Source organism: Chiroxiphia lanceolata, chromosome 3 (assembly GCF_009829145.1).
Source record: "Chiroxiphia lanceolata isolate bChiLan1 chromosome 3, bChiLan1.pri, whole genome shotgun sequence".
Lineage (NCBI taxonomy): Eukaryota > Metazoa > Chordata > Aves > Passeriformes > Pipridae > Chiroxiphia > Chiroxiphia lanceolata.
In genome coordinates this window covers 20,961,142-20,978,352 of record NC_045639.1, presented here as the reverse complement: position 1 = coordinate 20,978,352, position 17,211 = coordinate 20,961,142, and the positions used below count along the sequence as shown (strand labels likewise).

General features: G+C 38.3%; 1 protein-coding gene and 1 long non-coding RNA gene across 21 annotated transcripts in view; both read right to left on the bottom strand.

Annotated features, from left to right (window-relative positions):
- The window catches only part of ESRRG (estrogen related receptor gamma), a 398,405-nt gene that overhangs the window by 18,277 nt on the left and 362,917 nt on the right, over nt 1-17,211 (bottom strand). The gene's annotated exons all lie outside the window — the stretch shown is intronic.
- Nucleotides 537-8,822, bottom strand: LOC116783947. The gene is made up of 3 exons (XR_004355899.1): nt 7,863-8,822; nt 4,871-4,873; nt 537-547 (listed from the first exon to the last, which is right to left on the bottom strand). It is a non-coding gene; the product is annotated as an uncharacterized LOC116783947 (long non-coding RNA).

The window sequence follows — 17,211 nt, the reverse complement described above, 5'->3', positions numbered from 1 at the left end:
TAAACCAGATGACAGTTTGCAGTAACGTCATTTGGAAGGATTGAAAGGCTTCTCAAGAGTCAGGTACCCCTGAGGTAAGAAGCTTGAAGGAAGCATGTTTTGTGCCAACCCTCCTGCCATCTTCTACTAGACACTCGTGTGCTTGACAATGATGCCATGGGCACTTGTCAAGATTTTTTTTTTTTCTTTTTGCCTAGCAAACTGATGCACTTTGCAGTCAACTTACAAAAAAGGCTAAGCATTTGAAAGTGTGAAGGGCAAAAAATATCTGACGGCTAGTCTTCAAAAATACACTTTCATTTCAGAAAGCATAAATGTTTATTTCCTGAGCTGAGTGTTGACAGAAATAGGCTGCAGCGCAGGCATATGAATTTAACCCCTGGTAGGCATTCTTTTCAGTGTGATTTTTATGTGGCTGAGTGCAAGCATAGTAAATCTACAGGGTGTCTTGTACTATCAGTTAACAATAGCATTGATTCGCTGGTTACAGATTTTTTTCCTTTTTTTCTTTCTTTCTCTTCCTTTCAGGGACTGTAGTGTTCTTCCGCTAAAAATAGACACTTTTCTGCAAAGTGTATCACACTCAAATTGTAATTATGCCATAATGACTCACTGAGTTAACTCAGGGTGGATTGAGAAAAGGTTGATTGAGCAACAGAACATATACTTGTTTTTTTTTTTTCCTTTTGCATACCAGTAAACCCAAAGCTCAAAGGAAGCAGCAATAAATAGGTAAAAAGGCCTTAACATTTTTATTATAGGAACAAGGGGTGTTGAGCTGACTGCACTCTGCAGTGCTCAGCACTCCAAGCCAGCTCCAAGCACAGTTCACAGCCTCTTCAACCGGGCTGTTTAAACCACAGATCTTTTCAAATATCAGCACATGCACCACTTGCTCTCTATTTCACACTGCACACAGCTCAATGATAAGCAGGGTAAATCTTTTATATTCCTGAAGACCCTTTCCTCTACTTCATTAAGATGGACTTCATGGACACTAACTCACTAGGGGCCAGAGTGAAGCAGCTGCAGATGGTCAAGTGCCAAAGTAAGATCTGTGCCTTGCACACAGCACTTTGAGAACTACTGGCCAAAAAAAGGACAGTGGCTGGACTTATCCCTACCATTATTTTCATCCTTAAACATTTGATACGATGCCTCAATCAGGTTACTCAGACTCAAATCCTAGAGTCTATTTCACTTTGCAGGAAATGAACTTCCCTTCCTCTCCGATACATGTTTAGAAATCCTAATATTTGACCAAACCTGGTATGAAATTGCTGGCAAATCTGGGAGTTGTCTGCTTTTTCTGATAATTGTCTCCCATTTCTTTTACCAGTTGTTTGTGTGATTGTTAGCTTTACGAGTGAAATATTCCTCTTGTTTGCCCTGGTTTGTACTTCAAATATCTTCATTTACATTTTTTATAATCAAAGCCGGGCTTGAAAATGACATGTTCACTAGTGTGTTGCAGATTCAATATATTTACACAGTTGAAATATCAGAGTTGGATTTTTAAATTATTTACACTTAATTTTGATAGATTAACTTCTTTCTAAATGTTTTATGGGTACTGATGTTTCCAGCATAGTTTTTTGGTTTTTTGGTTGTTTTTTTTTTTCAAAAATGATGTATAGCCACTACTGTCCAAAGAACAATCTATATTGCAAATACATTTAAAAAAAACTTTTCTTTTAGCCCGGATTACTTTATTTAGAGTGTGTGTGGCCGCATGGTCAAATGGCAAACAGTAAGCCAAAAGCTTATCCTGGCTGCACTGAAGAAAAGAAACCCCATTTCAAGATCAGACTTGGGTCCAATGCACTCTCAGATGTACAGCTGTCACTCTGCTCTCTTCTCCCTTCCTGGTACAGACTCAGTGCTTGCTTGGATCCATTGAGCAACTTCAGCTACCTTCCAGGGATGTAAACAAAGGCTAGGGAAATTTCAACAGTGAAATTTCTGCTAGGGCTATGTAATGTTTTCTAGACACGATCATGGTCTTTGCTGAAGGAAAACTTCATAGCCTGACTGCCCTTTACTATTAGTCTCTCAAAAATACAAGGAAGAGAATGGCATGATTAATTTTTTTAGGCTGTATCTAGAGCTGAATCTCCCATATAGATCAGAATTAAGGGATCCTTTTTATTATGTTATTTAAGAAAAAATGGATTTAATTGCATTTCAAAGTACCATGTAGACTAAACATATATATAAAGGCCCACAAACATTTCAGTGGTTTTGAAAACCGTTAACAGAAGGAGAGCGCTCTCACTAATCACCAAACATATTTCCCAGATTATGGATGAAATTTTGTGAAAGCTGGAACAGAAACAGATACAAGTCATTATGCCAGGGTAAATCCATTATTTCAGTTTTTTCTTTTCCCTTTTTTTTTTTTTTAATACCTCTTTGCTTATGGAGCCCCTGGTCAAACGCTAATAATTGCACAAGCTGAAATTTAAGTATGACTGAGAATTTTCACATGAAAAGTGTCAGCTCACACAACAAAAAGCATAAGTAACTGCCCAAAGTTGAAAATCACACATCAAGTTCCAAAGCACAAACTAACAAATGACCAGAAATACAACCAAAGGCTCAACTTATGCTGTTTGCTGGATTCAGCTTCCAAGCTCTTTAGAGCTGACGTGCTGCAGTTAAAGTTACATTTAGAAATTAAATCCATCCAGCAACTTTTGCACAATAAAACCTCCGCCTTTTCAGAGCGCCGCTTTGCTGTGTCGCATCTCCTCCTGCCACTACAGCAGAGCACTGCAAAAGCAGCACCGGGGCTCTGTTGTGAGCGGTGCTGCGAGTTGCGACTGCCATCTGTTAGCTGTGCAGCCGTGGGAGAGGGGAGATCAGATTGCACACACAGAGGTGCCCAGGAATCACTCTGTCTCGAATTAAAAGGAAAAAAAGCAAAATGCATTCGTTCGGAGAGCACTGGGATGTTTTCAGCCAAGCCTGTGCACTTTCTCGGGTTTAATTTAAGTGTGTTTGTACTCCTAACTCTTGCTGTCCAAGCTCTTATAAAATATACATATTTTTTTTTATATTTTATAACACGAAAAAATGCCTACGCTAAGCACTTTTTTGCTAACACCTACCAGTCAGACGGGAAATGCCACACAGAGCACTAAGAAACCCCGGGCTGTTATCACAACGCTACTTTCATCTCACTGAAACAACAGCAGAGAGATGGCACGGCAATAAAAATGCATTCACACTGCATGTCCCTCTCAATCCATTACGAACAATGGATTCTCGCTAAGCAAATATTCGGTTGTCAGAAGTATTTGCAACACTGGATTCATTCAGCAGGACTAAGTAAGAGAAGTTCACAGCAATTTAAAAGCAGCAAATTAGACATTTACAAACGGTAAAGATGCTGCTTGTCTAGTATGACCTTTCACTCAGGGTATACAAAAAGGTGTTAATGTATTTTAAATACCAGTTAGAAATATTTCTGGTTTGCCTTTTACCCTGTGAAACCTTACATGATAACACTAAACAGGAGTAATTCAAGCTTGTCATTTCTTCCCAGGGTTAGAGGCACACAGTGAGATGTAACCCGCTATAGTCCAAACTGATTTCAGCACTTAAATCAGTGACACACCTCTCTAACCACCCACATATTTCCAGGCAGCTACTTTTAAATTTCTTATTTCAAGTTACAGTGCAAGTTCTTGTGAGTTCCTTCTTTAGCATTATTAATGGAAAGGAGCTGGAAAATATGACTGATTAAGGGTATCTCTCTGACTTCACATAACCAGGTGCTAATACTCTCCAGGGAAACACTAAAGATTAAAAAAACTAATGAGGCACCCTTGCTTCAGGACAGATTCGGTAAGACCTCCATGTATGGAGCACTTTTTAATGGCATTTTTGGAAACACACTGTTTGAAATATTGTACTCTTTATTTTATTAATTTTTATTTCACGCATTATTTCATTATTCACCAAGAAAAAGGAAAACATAAGACAATAAATTTAAACATACTAATACTTGATTTTCCTTTTGGCCTGATTTTACCACTGGAACTTCCACAATTTTAAACAGCTTTACTGCAAACTCATACCAACCTTCCATTAAAAAGATGCCAGGCCAAACACTTATATTTTGCTTTATTACCAGATGCTCTGAGAACAGAAGAGGACCTGATAAGTAGGAAACTGCCTTCCCCCCTTCCTTTTTTTTTTCTCTGTGTAAGACAGTTTAATCTTCTGGGGCATTACCTTCTCTGAGGAGAGGTTTTGAATTCTAAGATATGGACAACGAAAAAAAAGTTTTAAAATTCAGACTAGCAGTGCAATATGGCCCAGTGAAGCTGTAAGTCTCCTTAAGGTCAGCAGTATGAACTCGCAGATTCCTGAGGGTGATCTTTTTAATGCTCTACATGTGTGATCTGATCTGCTTCTTTAAAGTTAACTCTTCCAGTTCTTTAAAATTTAACCTTCAAACATAGTTTTGCTAGACTATGGGATTTAGTGTCCTCTACTGAAGATAGCAGAAGCAGATGTCATGTGCTCCGAAAATCACAGGAGAAAAACGAGCAGGATTGTATTTATGACCCTGATTGTTTTCTTTCACTGAGTCTATATACAAAAAACACGAATCATATTTTCAACATAAATATTGATTCCACCCAAATTGCCCTTCAATTTGTTGTGAATGTACATATTTGAGTGTAACTACAATAAAGCCAGATATATGGGTGAAAACATAAAAAGTACATCCTGTTATTAGTAAAGTGAATGTAGATGAAAAACCAAGTGTATATCATGAGTATGGCTGGATCCCTCTCAAAGTCCAGCTGAGAGAATGGTAACACAGTTCAGCTTAAAATAGTAAGCAAAATATCTGCACATCCTGTGTACGGTATGCCTTACCTGGATCCTTCAAAGAGTTTCAGCTACCAGAAATGGAACTATGGTCACACATCATTTAACAGAAAGTGTCCATCCTTCTTCCTTCTTTTTAATTTTTACTCAACTAAATTAAATTAATAATAATAATGAAAAAAAAGGCACAAACTTGACAGAGGAACCTTGCTAAACTAATAATAACAATCAACATTCATTCAGGTTCTGCTCACTTCAACCATTGTGTGCATCAGCCTCCCAAAAGTTGCGTGCACTGACTGGGAATATCAAGAAATTTAGAGTTAAAGCTTCTTCAACATGTTAGTCTTCAAAACCAACTTTTCTGGATTATAAAATAACACTAGTTTGTTGGGGGGTTTTTTCACAAAGGAAGAATTTCTTGTGCATTTAAAATGTTGCCTTTTATTTATAACCTCTACAGGTCTGCTTTGAGAGCACTTTTCCTCAGAGTGCTGGGTCACTGCTGTTTGCCATTTGCTCCCCTGGGGAAGCCACCAGTCATTTCCTCACTGAAAGCTGTGGCAATCCCTGCTCCCTCCATCTTTCCATCAGGCAAAGTCAGGTTTCCAGGAATTCCCCAATCATGTTAATAATATGAATCCAATACAGGAATGTATTAGCATACGGAGACAACCATGCTTGCGATCCAATCAACGTATCTGTGTTAACCCTGTATGTGCTGGGCTACCTAAAATCTCTCTCCACTGCCAAAGCAAAAACTTCAGGTTGCAAAATGTTGGGTAAATATCCCCTTTCACCCTCTGGCAGGAAAATGACAGCTCAGACCACTGCCCTACACATCTTCCATCTTCTTCCCAATTTTTAAAACTTTTCTGTTGGTTAGTTGATTTTCTTAATGTGCTGCAGATGCCAAAAAATTCAAACGATGTTTACAATCTCCCTGGTTTGGGGAGAGCCACACATGTTCTCCTACATGCACGTGAAATTTCTAGTTTACCTAGATGAGTGTGTACGTACCATTAAGATCATCTCTGGAGGCTGTATCTTAAGTCTACAACAGTCCACACACAGGGAAAAAAAAAAAAGAAAAAAAAAGAAAAGGAAAAAAAAAGGAAGCTGCCTGATTCTAATACACCTAATTAGCCATCGGCAGACTCTTAATTGCATACATTAGGATGATTCCATAGTGGAGATTAATTCTAAATATACCCAAGCAGCTGGTTAAGATGCCATGGATTACAGTGTGGACTGTACTTTTCCACTTAATTAGATATCAAAATTAAGCAGCAACAAGCATTTTGACATAACGGGGATCAAGCCGCCGCTTGGCATCCCAGAGCTGCACTAAAGTGACCGCTAAACAGAGCCGCACAGATGGAGAGATATTAAATGCCGCACTGGAAAGTAATTTCAAATAATAAAATATCAATATTTACATTTTAATTACCCCTACTGAGAGCCGCTCTGTCATTTTCACTATTGCCGACGCAGCAAGGGGTAGTGGAATGACATTGCGGCTCTGACTGCAATGACTATTTTGTTTCCATTAAAGAATGACAAGTGTTTTAGAGGCAGTGACACCCAGTGTGTGAACAAGAATGACAGCAGATCAGAAAATTCCTATTAAGGGAATAAATGACTCAACAAGAGAATTTACTTCAAGCAGTCGGCTCCTCCTTGAAACACATAATCCTTTCTATATTTTCTGCAGGAAGTTTATTATTAAAGATGCCTTGGAGAAACCTTGGCTTCTCATCAAATATTTAGAATGATGGGACCTTACATGATGACTGGTCAATTTAAAACCAGTAATATTCAATGCTTATCCTATCTAAGAGTTATATTGAGAGTTTGTATGAATCAAAATAGTTTCAGGGAGGTGGAAAGGCCCATAGTGAAAAGGAGATTCCTTCCCGTGAGATCTGAAAGTTTTGATGGTGCATGGAGAACACCAAGGTTACTTTTGCTGTCTTTTCTTCACCAGTTTTACTACCACTGGAACAGTGAGCATTCCACATCCCACCTCGATCACAGTTTGCTAGCCTTCAGAATTGTACCCAGTTGGTCACCACGAGTAATGTGCACATGCACAGGTTCAGGCCTCTTGTTTCTCCCTGCATATTCCTTGCACATACATAAACACTTTTTCTTTTGGTATGTACATCAGAGATCTGTGAGACACCTTTGCAGCACCTTAGGAATCTAATTACTTCTGATCAGGTCTGAGGTCAGTCTCATGGAAAATATTATATTACATCTGACATGCTGCATTTACAAAGATGAAAAGGAAGGAAGGAAAATATCAAAACAGTAAAGAAAAAAAAAGTCTTCCTTGGGGATGTCTGTTAAACTGCAGAGATCTTCAAAGAATTTCAAGGGCCTCAGACATGAGAAAGTGGGTAAGAGTAAATCCTTGGTCAGTACACCCAATACGCAGCTAAGTGACCCTCCTCCTAAGTCACGGCATGCATTTATTTAATAATGTGCAGAGCTCAACTTCTATAAATGTGACAAATGGCTAGAACAGAGCACAGGGGAAAAAAGGCATGAAGATTTTTACAGAACAGAAAAGGAACAGCTTTATGGCAGTGACTATTGCAGGAGTTTTAGACGCAGTTTTGACATTAAGAATTAGCAGTCAAGTACAAAAACCTTACTCTGACATTAGCTGCTTAACTAGTTGATTTTCTTTTTCTTTTCTTTTTCTTCACTTCTTTTTCTTCTTTTTTTTTTTTTTTAAGTACCCAGGAAGTACTTCTTAAGCATCCCTAATGCTTTTAGGACAAGACACTTCCCCATTTCTCAGCCACTAGTACCTTTTTAATTTCTGAAAGAGCCATGGTTGAAAATCTTAATTAATTGTTCCATACTGCTTCAGGATCATTATGCAATGTAATAAAGGCCGTGTAATTATGAAATTTTACAGCCATTACCAAGGCTGATGGCTCGTATTTCATCCTCAGCTGGACCCAATGGCTTTTAGCCACTCAGCTCCCCTTTGATGAACTACAGACAGATCTATCAGGCCCAAACAATATCCAGGCAAGGCGGCTATAATAGCTACCTACAGATGAAGCCATAGATAAAGATAAACTATAAATCTACACACAAATGCAGGCACATTGCCTCAGGATGACAGAGGGGAGAGGATGAGACACTTGGGAAAGCTGGCGGCTTGCAGAAAGGCAACCTTCTCTGTCTGTCTCTTTTATTCAGTTTGGAATTTGTTTGGTTTCTTAAAGATGTGAAACCCTCTCATGCTTTCCCCCCTCAAATTACATATTTTTTAGGGAGTATGAATTTTTATATGGAAGGTGAGGGGTCGCTTTATCCATCTATTAAATTTGACACAGGGGATTTATACGGACAAATCAACTCGTCCTCCAAATGAAGAATCCCAGTCAACAAGTCTGCAAATCATATTCTTAAAAGTGAATCCAGGTCACTTGCTTCCAAGACTGAAAAAAGCAAAACATCCCCGATTTCTAAATGCATTATCGTGAGCAGATGCACAGAGGTGAAGTTAGATGATAGGCTTTCACTGGAGGCAGCACCGGAGATGCAATTTCATGCAACATTGTCTGACATTATTTTATTTTCAGTCTTAAAATGAAAATACTTCTAAAAATTCAGTGCAAGTTAAAGAAACAATGGTATTCTATATGCTCTTGGTACCTGCAACACCAGAATGCAGTTTATGGAGGTGACCTCCATCAACGCCCTCTTTAATTTAAGACAGGAGGCCTTCCGAGTATGCATTGTTAGTCCCTCCAAAGTGAGACAAGGCTGACTAAATGATCTCTAGGTGAGAAAAAGAAATTGAGAGATGCATCATCCTGGCCTGTTCTGAAAGAGTCCAGGGAAGAGTGTGAAAACATTAGCTTGAAAACTGCATCTATTAGTAGCCCTTTCAGTAGCCCACAGTTAGTCATGAAGCTGATGCCATGCTCATGGCTGAGGCTAAAAGCACTTCAGAAGGCAAGAAAAGTTAAAATGAAAATATCAATAGTACTCTCTGATTTCTAACAGAACAATAGAATGGCTCATTCCTTTCCAAAGAAAATGTGACAGATTTAGAGGAGGTTCAGTGAAAGTAAAGCAAAACATTGTGCCCAAGAAAACTCCTAGGAAAAGATGCAGAAAGCAGGAATTTTCTTCCTCAAAATAGTGATTTATGAGAGAATTCAGCAGAAGTATATATAAATTAATGATACAAAAAGTAGGTCTAAAGATTTTATTCTGTCTTATAACACAGACCAAACACCATCACAGTAAAACTCAGGAAATGCAAAATGAAAGGAAGAAGGGAAACTCTTCATTCACAGTGTAGCTGGAATGGAGAACTTCTTGCCAAAGGATGTCACTGAATCTAAGAACTCAAGAGAGGGAGCTAATGCTTACATGGATGGCCAGAATAGCTCCAGGTATAGTATTCCAAATCCAAATTAAAAGGACAAGAATGTTTTTCTTCCTTATTTCATCTAATTTCTGAGCATAAAGAATTAGAAAAAATTTTCCTGAGGCTTCTGCCTACCATGGGTTCATGTCTCCCCCTCTGAGGCTGATCACCGCTAAAGACAGCAGAGTATATGTGGGTGACCTATAGCATTCAATTACTAGTTTCCCAAAAACTGAAGTCTCAGAATTTGGGCTGCCTTTCTTTGAGGTGTTTGGAACCTACTCCTACAACTGGAGTTCAGAACAGAAGAGCTTAGAGAGATGTGCCCCAGGCAAAGAATTTCAAAATCACAGCAACTGAGCTCTCACTCTACTGCTACGGTAGAAAGACAAAAATAATGGATATGGAAGATCCGTGGTGTTATCACAGACATGAAGGCAGACAGGTATACGTATTAATGTGTGTTTGCATAAGCCTGTATATGCATGCATTTGTACTAAGCAAACCAAGGGTATTCCAAAAGCTACCAAAATGAAGAAAGATCACCTGCTCATTAACTTGTATTCCTTGCTTATTAAACATGTCCTTTCTTTTAATATAAAGAACTGTCTTGCTGAAGGACAAAAAAATTAATGTAATCACCCAGGTCACATCAGAGAAGTATCTTCTGAAACAGGGAACAGAGTCACAAAGGGTCACTGATCAACAAAGCTGCAACTGAAGACGGGCATGGGAATGTGTGATTCAGGTTCCTCCAGCGTAATGCTGAGGATGCTTGATATATGGTCTTTTAAGGACCACTATCTGCTGTTAACATGCTTTATTGAAACCGCGCATATGGCAGGTATTCACTGTACATGGTGTGCATTGATCTGTTCCTTGCAGTGCATGTGGAAGCATCGTAAACATTCTTAACGTGGAAAATAACCCAACCAAACCCAAATCGAAAGGTTTAAGCACATACAGTACATTAGAACATCTACATACTAGATTATACAGACACCGCTAGACTAGGATTCCTGGACAGGACTTTAAATTGCCTTCTTATGCTCTAGTAAGTTACCAGAATTAAGTGAAGACCTCAGTTAAAGCCAGTACTATGAACATTGAAAAGACTGGATGTAGACAAAGAAGATGGCAGATTTTTTACCTTCTCTACTTCCCATCCAGTTGACTCATTTAGCCAAATTAGCATCAACCTCATGGATAGGCTCTGTAGCTTTACCTCTTTTTCTGCTCCCAATCACTCATATCAGTAGAGTAAAAAGCAGCTACAAATATACTCAGCAGGAGCATTTTTCAGAGCAAAAACTTCAAGTAAGAAGTAAATGCAAAGGTGTTATTTCTATTTCTATCGGAGGCAGTAATGCCAGTTTGCAACATCAATTTAATAAAAATAAGGATGATAATGTGAGAAAACAAGAAACTCCATCCTACAATTTTATTCTACAAAAGAAATGCATGAAGTTTTACTCTCTTTGGTAAATGTCTAGTCTGTCAGAGAATGCATATCAGTATTCCATAATTTAAGATTATTGCAATGATTTTAATGAAGTACAGCAAAGAATTATGTGCAGAAAGTTAATTGCTAGTTTACTACAAGCTATCTTGAAACAGAACTGGCTAAGGCATAATAAGACAAAGTCTATTTTTGCCAAATATGGATACTGCAAAGGAAAAGGGAATTAGCACTACGTATTTTGTGAAAGAATTTCTTTTGGCTTAAAATATTTTCCTTCTTCGAGTGATTTTTTTTTTAAATAAACAGCTACATGTATCCTACATATAAGTATAAAGTGTTTTTAAGAAATCTGTTTTAGAGAACACAGAGAGGTTTTGCTAAGACTCAAAAAAAAACGCTAACTGCAGTAAGATCATACCTGGACACAGAAAAAGATATTAACATAAGTACAGATGAAAAATGGAAGAGAAACAGGGGTATAATTGTATGTTTTCTCTTTCAGTATTCACCAAATGGGGCACAAATCTTAGCTGCTATAATGCATGCCGTGCTTTACCCTGATTTTCTACACTTGGTATTCCCTAGCTGAATTGTTTCTGAAGTCCATGGTGATTTTTTTCCACAGCAAATCAGCAGTTTTTCAAGAGGTCTCTGTGCAACCCAGGAGTATGACATTTACTAATGTGTTGAGATTCAGGGATTCTCCTTTGTAGAAGCCAACACTAATAAGAAAGATATGGTTCAGTGTCCTGGGTATTCTTCCCAGTTTTATTAATTAGATGGAAAGCTTCTCCCTCTGGAATACTGCAAGGTATTTATTAACACTTCAGCCCACAAACTAGAGTAAATTTACAGTAGTGGAGGTAATTGTTACATACACCAGCTCTTGTTATCAACTTGGCAGGGATAAGCAAAAAAACCCCCAGAGGTTTAGATTATGATCTTTTTCATGATATTTTAATTGTGCTTCTTAATCTGCTAAATTAAAAACTATAGTACAATCTTATTCAGATCACTGACAAAAAAGATCATATCAATTTGCAACAAAATGTATGAATGCTCCTATCTCTTTTAATTATACAAAGAATTTAACAGTCATATTCAATATGGTCATAGAGTGCTAAGATACAAACTCTTCCTTTTACAGTTGGGCCATCTTATCCCTTAGCACCTTCACATTTTATTTCAAGTCTCTCATCTTTTAATGCACAGGACACCCTTCCCTAGATGATCTTTAATATCCTTCTCTTCCTTCATGTTCAGTATGATGAGCTACTCCCACAACTATGTCTCAGCAAACTGACTGATAATGACCAGGTAGGCACTCAATAATATCTCAGTTACTTATGTGCTTTACAAAGAAGAGTTAGGTATGCTCAGAGGTACTTCGTGTAACCATGTTTCTCTCACCATTGCTTTCAGCCTTCCTTTTCTTTGCATTCTTCTGCTATCAGACTCTCTTATTCCTTCTGGGAACCAGTAGGTCAATTTAGAATGCCACCAGCAATGCCCTCTCTTGCACACTAATTTACCTACACTTTTTTTCACTATGCTGGTCTCGGTGCCCTGGAAAGCTTAGAATTGGGCTTCATTTTGCATGCCTTACCCCATGTTCCACATTCTTACAACCACAAAGTGTTGGGCTCTACCATCCGGTGTTTGAGCACTATTCGTCAGTAGTTTTAGAAATTACACAGAAAGCATGGTTGTGCATTGTGTGGATGTGCCATTAGAGGGTTCTAAACCAAAATTTTAATGTGCAAGCACCACTGGATCATCTGTTGTTTCTTTGGTTTTCTTCTTGTCCCAGACATTTGCTTTCAAATGGCTTTTCTTATGGATGTTATGTGCTCTGTCTCAGTGATCTGAGAAGGAAAGAGGTGAGAATTTAGTCATCTGTTCTGTCAAAACATCATGTTTGCTGGGCTCTCAGGCAATGCTGGGTATCAAGGCCAAATCAGCACCGAATCAAGAAAACAGCAAAAATGGCAGCCATGAGAGGTGGCTCCAAAAGCTCCTTTGTAATAATTCACTACTGCTGTGATTGGCTTTGTAATAGAGTTCTACTTGAAACATTCTCACTATGTATTTGTATTTCATTCCTTCAGGATCAAAGTAACAATTAGATTGACAATGGATCCCACTTAGCTATCCTGATTGCATAAGGCACATGTCTTCTATAGCTGGCACTTGACAAATACGCCCCTGTCAAACAGCTAACTAACTTAATAACGTCAGCAGTTTTCAGGAGTGTATCACAGATGATGTCAGAGGCACGGGTGAAGCGTGGGGTACATTTATACAGGAAGAATATGAGGAAGAATGTGGTGTCCCAAATCTACCAATTACTTTCTCTGTGATTCTGCTGGAGTCACGAAATCCCCCTCTGTCTCAGTCTTGCTGTGCAAGCGACAGATATAAGGTATATATAGATACTAATTCACAGGGCTGCTATGCTATTTTATTCATTTAATGTTTGAAAATAACAACAAATATTTTAACCAAAAAAGGTCTACAAAGTACATTCAACATTTCTGAAAAGTATATGAAATGGATGAAGGACTAAAATGTTTGGAAAAGGATGGATAAGGTCTAGATCCATAGTATATAAAAGAAACAAACTGGTGATGCGTTGTGCTCACATCTTTCAATCCTAACATGCTGTGAATCATATTTAATGTTTTAAAGCTATAGCTTTCAAAGGATTCCAAAACTGGAGGTATGAATCAAGGTTTCACCATAAGGAAGTCAAGTGATTTGACCAAGGTCATATGGTAACTCAGTGTCAGAGTCAAGAAAGGTAGCCTTCAGCTTCTAGTGTTGGGGTATCTTTATGGATTATGGCAGATCTTTACGTCTGACTTGAACTAAATCCCCCTGAGGGCCAGTTGAAAGTGTCCTGATCACACCAACAGATTCTGAATCAAACCCATGTAATGAAACAGCCTCATGTTTTCTCATACTTTGCCCACTAGCCAATCGTGAGAAATAAACCAGAAGGACACAAAGAGGAAGTGCTAAAGTTGAGAAGTACAAAGGAGTTGGAGATGCCTTCTACTAAGGTGACCATTATTTCCCCATGTATTTTTATGGAAGCAGGACTATGCCCACAAAATCAATGTGTTTGGCATTGCATTAAGATGAAAACAAAGTAAAACAAGGACCTTAACCACGTAGTGCTGACTTTAGAACACTCAGTAAGAGGGTCAAACGCACCAGTGTTATAAAACTGTAAACAGACTGATATCATACTGTATGTATGAAAATGCATAAAATCCATTTAATTAACTCTAGGCGGTGATACAAACTGACAATTCTAAACAGAAATTTCAAAGCTAAACCTGACACCTTTTGAGTCATTTTGCTCTCTCAGGAAGATTCATATTTGGGCCAGATTTCTATACATTTGTATGTTGTTTTTTTTTTTAATATTTGAAAAATGCATATTATTTACCCAATTGCCTGGAATGTCTACTGGAGAAATACATATTTATTTTTAAAAGCAATCCATATATTATTTACTCAGTGGATGAGAATGACTTCAAAAAACCGTTCTGGTCCATCAAATAAATACATATTTATAAATGGTTTTTAAAATGCATATTATTTACCCAATGGACTGTAATGGCTCTGCTAGTGCTATTACATGTAAATATGTAATTAGCCACATAATAAAAAATCCCCACAAAATTTCTCTGAAAAGCATTAAATTTCCATGTGTCAATGTACAATACCTTTCCTATTGTTATTATTTTGTCTTTAAACAGCAAAGGTGATTACCCTATGCTAATGACTAAGGCTTTGCCATATTTTAAAACCCCACTAGCTCTGCAATTATACAAAACATGAAGTTGAAATCCTCGTTTCTTTCTTTTAAAATTAGTGTTTTATAATTCTCATCTTGCAGTTGGTGCACCTGGCCTGAATCTTTCTGCCAGCCCCACGGACGTCGACCAGACTCTGCATAAAGCCCAGCTTCGTTCACAGCAGCCGGGATAACTGAGCACTCCTGTCAGTAGGGAACGGAGAGCACGTGCTATGATTTTGCACTGTTCTCACACAAGCTTCTCTACACTGCTAGCCAATGCACCTGCACCATTGCTGGACCATCTTGGTGAAGGCCTGCCAATCTTGCACAGTGCCAAACTTTACTTATTTATTTATCTTCACACGGGTTATTTTCTGCAGAGCACTAAAGATTCTCAAAAATCCCTTTTTCTTGTCAGAGTAAGGGCAGGATATGAGGCATGCAACTCCAGGGACAAAATCCATTTTATTACACAGTCCAGTGTGAGTTTCTATTTGAAAGGATATGACTTAATAGTAGCAGCCACCTCAAGTGTTTGGGAAGTAACATTAGGAACAAGAATTGCTAGGCCTTGCCTAAGAAAACAGATGCACACTTTCAAACAGGAGTGAGCAATGCCATTTTTAGTAGTGCATGTGTGTATGTGCAGGAGTAAGTGTCGTATATTAAGATGTAAATTTTGTTCTCTGAGCTGAATACCAGGTGATTAATTCTGATAGCATAGTGATCAATTGGTACAGGTGCTGCACCTGAGTAATGTTTGTTTCTCTACACATTGGTAACAGAGGTGCAGCACTAACACAGGTGTCACTTGCATAGCTGTGCAACATCTCTGATTTCCTGAAAACACTGACTCTGGTAGCTAGGCTATATGTAGTTCTGCCAATTTTTTCAATTAGACCCATTATTGATTTGATGAAAAAGCAAATTAAACATACCATGGTAGTAGGTAAAATGGTTAGACAGAACATAAGGTTCTGGTGCTGAGCTTCTTAGGCACATGGCTTCTGTGTGCAGCTTTTACTCACCATAGTCTCTGGAGATTACAAATAGAGGGAAGACTTTGGCAAGAGACGTAGGCAGCATCAGTTAGCAACTGAGGTATGAAACAACCAGGAATATGTTAATGTAAAGCGCCAGGAAGTTCCAACTTTGTTAGGACAAGAGTTAAAATTACTTAGTTAAAATTACTTAGCTTCATTTGAATCTGAAATAAATCTCTTGTTTCCACAAAGCTGCTAAAGCTTGATACCAGTTTGAAGACAAAAATAAAGATAGGTAATAACATCTTTTATTTCAAAACATTTTGTTTCAAAAACAAATATTTGTTAACTGATGGTACATTTTAGTTGTCTAAATCTCTGGCACATGGAATCAAGACTGTGTGCAGCAGTATTTCTTTGCAATTTTCCCTCATCAAAGAACAAGAGTTTTGATACCAAGAATGAGTAACACACAGTATCTATCCAGGAGCTTACATGTAAATGTTTGCACAACCACTCTCCCCACCCTTGCTTCCTTAACAGGAGCTCAACATGACAGGGAACCTAAAGCAAGTAGGTATGCTCACAAGCAAGCCTCTTCCTAATTTCCACTTAATTCATTTACCAAATCAAATCAAACTGCTACTGTGAAAACTATTTTCTCACAGAGGGGGCTAGTCACAAGTCACTCCAAAACACCTGAGGTTCAGCTTCCCAAAGCAAGTTAGCTGAAACAAACATAACTGACAGGATGCTGCAGCAGCAGGTCCACCCAGGGCACACAGCTCATGGCAAGAAGTTTCTTAAGGTCAAACACAGTAAGCCCACTGTCTGGCTTTGGTGTGCTGGAAACCTACATTAAGTCAGCACAAGCCTACAAAATCCTCTTTTCTTATTTCCGCATAGCTGCTTGTGTCGGAGCAGAGACAGTATTTTGCGGAGCAGAGACAGTATTTTGCACACACACTCTCTCTCTCTCTCAATCTCTCTCTCTCTCTCTCTCTCTCTCTCTCTCTCTCTCTCTCTCTCTCTCTCGTGTCACTCAGCACTGTAAGAAGGCCCAAATTCCTGTTGGAATTAGCAGTCTCCCTGCAGATCTGCAATTTTAGGGTCCGTACCCTATACTATTAAATCAGTCTAAAATATCTAGATAAAAGCTCTGCTGTTTAAGATGAGATTTTGGGTTATTTTGCCACTAGTGCTACCAGGATATAAGCTTATGTCTCTTTCTGTCTTGAAAAGCATGTGAACTGTTGTACACAAATAAAGTCATTAATGGAAAGCAAGACATTGCAAATCAGACAATAAACATATCAATTAATCCCTGGGATGCACATGAGGCAATCAATTTTTCCAAATCCCAAATCAATTTAAAAAAAAGGAAAAAGAAACACAATTTGAATTTTCACTCCTTTAAAAAGATGAGGAGAGAGAGAGGGAAGCTGGTGTGCCATTCCTTCTTCACTGTCTATCTTTATTATATTCTGTAATTACTAAAACTGAGGTAACTTGCAAAAATTGTGGAAAAGTTACTCTGTGTCAGAGGAAAAACTGAAATTTCAGATGTCTAAAGAGAAAGGAAGAAAAAGAGAGAGGAAGAATGTAGCAAGTATTAGAAAACTTTTGGACTTTTGGGTAATGTTTCTCTTCCTGTGCCTTTTTGTGCACTGATGGAAGTGATGTCCTACAGCATTTCAAGTCATTTATTGAA